Source organism: Quercus suber, unplaced genomic scaffold (assembly GCF_002906115.3).
Source record: "Quercus suber isolate HL8 unplaced genomic scaffold, Cork oak 2.0 scaffold_1035, whole genome shotgun sequence".
Lineage (NCBI taxonomy): Eukaryota > Viridiplantae > Streptophyta > Magnoliopsida > Fagales > Fagaceae > Quercus > Quercus suber.
In genome coordinates this window covers 52,867-56,647 of record NW_027070446.1, presented here as the reverse complement: position 1 = coordinate 56,647, position 3,781 = coordinate 52,867, and positions in this window count along the sequence as shown.

The window sequence follows — 3,781 nt, the reverse complement described above, 5'->3', positions numbered from 1 at the left end:
ACCTGTATATTTCCTGAAACACTCAACAAACGCATAAACGCATGTGTGGAAAAAATACAAGTAAACCAAAATTAAATTCTTGACTTCACAAAACACAAAACAAAGACATATATCATGAAGAACTCATAAATATAAATCAATGAGCAGTGAACAAGAAACAGAAATAAAAACATAAGTAAACTAACTCTCCCCCTAAGTTAGATACAACAAAAAGTTTTTTTTCTTCCCTTTTAAAAATAATTTCAACTCCCCTAAACAGGACAAACATGATTCCCATAAATCAATAATTTCTCCCCTTTTTGTCACGTATTGACAAAGACAACTCGTACAAAGAGTAAACAGTCAACATACGCAATAAAGGATAAGAGAAAATAGAGAATCAAGGGGAACACAAAACAATTCAACTCTATAGAAAATAGAGACAGCTCCCCCTATGAATAACATAGGTAAAAAAAAACTTTTCTCCCCTATAAAAATAGGAAAACAAAACAAGTTGTGGGAAAAACAGTTTTGGGGAAAATAAATGAGGGGGGGGGAAATCAGCAGCAGCAGCAGCATCACCAACAGGATCAGGTACATCCTCACCAGCAGGACCAAAGTGAAAAACTCACAAACTAATAGTTAAAAACTAAGGTGAGGATACACATGAAGAAAATATTCTCTCTTTCAATAGAATGCAAACATGGCACTATGTGACCCATAAACAGTTGCATGAGTAGAGAAAATATTTGCACATTGATTATCTATCATATCTCTTAAGAAAAATATTTTCAACAATTCATACATAAAAATAGCATATACTAGAAAGTACGTAAGTCAAAAATTAATCAATCAATTTTTAGATCAAGTTGAGTACCCAATTTAGCAAAGTGTATGCATGCTATGTATGAAAACAATGAGAGATATGACTGCAAAACTGCAAAATGGATACAGAAATCAATGCAATGCATGTGAATCCTAAACACAAACCAAGGGAGACTGCAAGTTAGCACAAAAATCAATAGAATAAAATTCTATATGATGCATGAAACAATTACAATGCCATGATGCATGTACTAATGCAGTGAGCGATTAAGTTCAATTGAGATTAAATTGACAAAATTGGTTTGAACATAGAGTTTCTAACAAAAACCCAAAAATTTGAAAATCACTTGTTGAATTTTTAAACAAATTGATGAATTGAGCATCACATAACACAACTCACAGAGTATAATGCTTAATTTCATCAATACAACAAGCCAATTTCATCAAATTCAACTCAATTTCACAAAAGCCCCAATTCGGATCAAGAACAAACCCTTTTTTAAAAACCTGATTCGCGACTTTCGATTGATCGAAAAATACATTCGATTGATCGAATGAAACAGTCATTTTTAAACAAATTAAAGCACTTTTTCGATTGATCGAAAAACACACTGGATCGATCGAATTGGGCAGAGACTCACTAAATTTTGAGAAAAATCACAGTTTTGAAAGACACAAACCTAATTTTGAAAAACAACTCCTCAAAGCATTAACCAAAGAAAGCAAAATGCATGAGTATGAGATGGAATGCTTTTTCAAAAACCCAAAATTTTGAACCCAATTTTCTCAAAACAAATTTCAATCATTCTCCCATTGAAATTTTATTAAGCAACCAATATGTTCTGCACAAATCTTAAGATATTTTCAAAATTTTCAAACTTGAAACACATTTTGCATTAAGATCAAGGAACTTTTAATCTTTGATGGCCACAACAAAATCACACACAATATAATGTACCAAGTTTAACAAAGAGTAACTTGTGTAGTGTGTGCAACTAGCAAAAGCTTGAGATGCATGTGAGGTGATATGTGAATAGCAATCAATCACAAAGTCTACAAATTCATCACATAGAATTTAAAAGAGACTATCACCTAAAGAGTTACATCATATAACTCCCACATCTCCTAGAACAAAAGCTTGCAATCATGTAAGTTTCTTGCATTTTTGCCTCTTATTTGTATGAGATGGCATTCAGCCTAATAGTACACACCGGTTTGAATTAAGTGAATTGGCATTAAGCCTAATAGTACACACCAGTTTTAAATTAATTTGAGGCTACACCTTATGTTCTTTTTGTGCATGTGCTACACTTTCTCGAGCACAGAATCTTATGATATGCACTAAGGTGTTCATGATTGGCTAGTGAACAGTGGTGAGATGGTTATTTATGCCTTTCTCAAAAGGATCAAGTCCGACAGTCAAATAACATGTGACTTCAAGATTAAGACAAAGTGATAAACACCATAAACATCTTTCCCACACAACATGCACTACAAAACTTCAACTAATAAAGTGCAATAAATAAGCTTATCAAAGCTAAACAAGGTACATAAACATGTTATGTAAAGATAATATGGCCAATCCTTGATTATAAATCCAAGATATATAATACAAAACACAAAAATCTTTTTGGTTTTAACAAACTTTATAACCAAAAACAAAAAAGCACATATTATGCTAAATGAACAATGCAAATGCAATGCATGACAGTGCAAAACTAAGCTATAAAGGGTACACAAACAAGAAATATCAATTTCTTAATTAACCCTTGAGTACATGTACAAACTAGTACATACTCATTCAAAATCAAAAATAGCTTAGCACAAACTATTCAAGTTTCTCCACAATGTCAGGCATGTTCTAAATCAAGAGAGATATAACAATTCATATAATCCTCAAAAAAAAAACTAGACACAAAATAAAATATTTTTGTCTTTTTGAAATTTTTCAATGTTTTTGGATTTTTTTTTATTAAAAAAACAACCTAAAAAAACAAACAACCAAAAACCAAAAAAAAACATGTCCACAAATAATTGAAAGAATTAAATCAAGGACAAGTTAGCAACACTCACCTTGAAGAATCTTTTCTCACCCATCTAGCACGAGTCTTCGGCTTTGTAGGTGAAAATCCATGTGAAGCAGAGTGTATTTGAGGGATATACAAACTTTTGAGAGAGACTGAAATCCTGCAAATTCCTTTCACAAACCAACAAGCTCAAATTTTTCAAAAGCAGATGAAATAATTTATTTGAACCTATGGCAGGAGAAATATCATCACATATCCTAAATTGAAACATAGAATGCTTAAATTTTAATTTATGACAATTAGGACGAATGTGACCGGAGACACCACAAAGTGACAAACAGGAACAAATTTAGGAACATCAGTATTCCTAATAGCAAATCTATTCTCAGATTTTGGTTTTTACCTCAACAAAGAACAATTTGGTCTAATATGACAACAACACCACAAAGGTGACAAGTAGGCACAAAAACAGATTTATTATGCTCTCTAACAGTAGGATTAGACTTAGGTTTAGAAACTTCAGCGTCTACATCAGAACTTTTACCTTTGTCTAACCTAGCAAAATAAGCCTTCTCTTTATTATTCCTCTTAAAAGGAGGGATATAAACTTTCTCAGTTTTAGACTTAAGAAACAGAAACACTTCTGTTATCATCAACAAGTTTGGTATTAGACAAATTTCCACCAATTTAGCTTCAGCCTCAGCTAACTTTTGTTCCAAACTTTTCATCTTCTCATCTTGAGAGGAAATTTGATTTCTCAAAAATTCATTCTTTTTATTAGACTCATCTAATCTCACAATCAAATCCTCTTTTTCAAGATTAGCCAATTTTAACTCTTCCTTGAATTTCTTAGAAATTTTCAAAGATTTAGATAATTCCTTACGAAGAGTTTCAAAAGCATCAAAAAAATCAACAGAAACAATAGTGTCCTTTTTATTCAAAACATCACA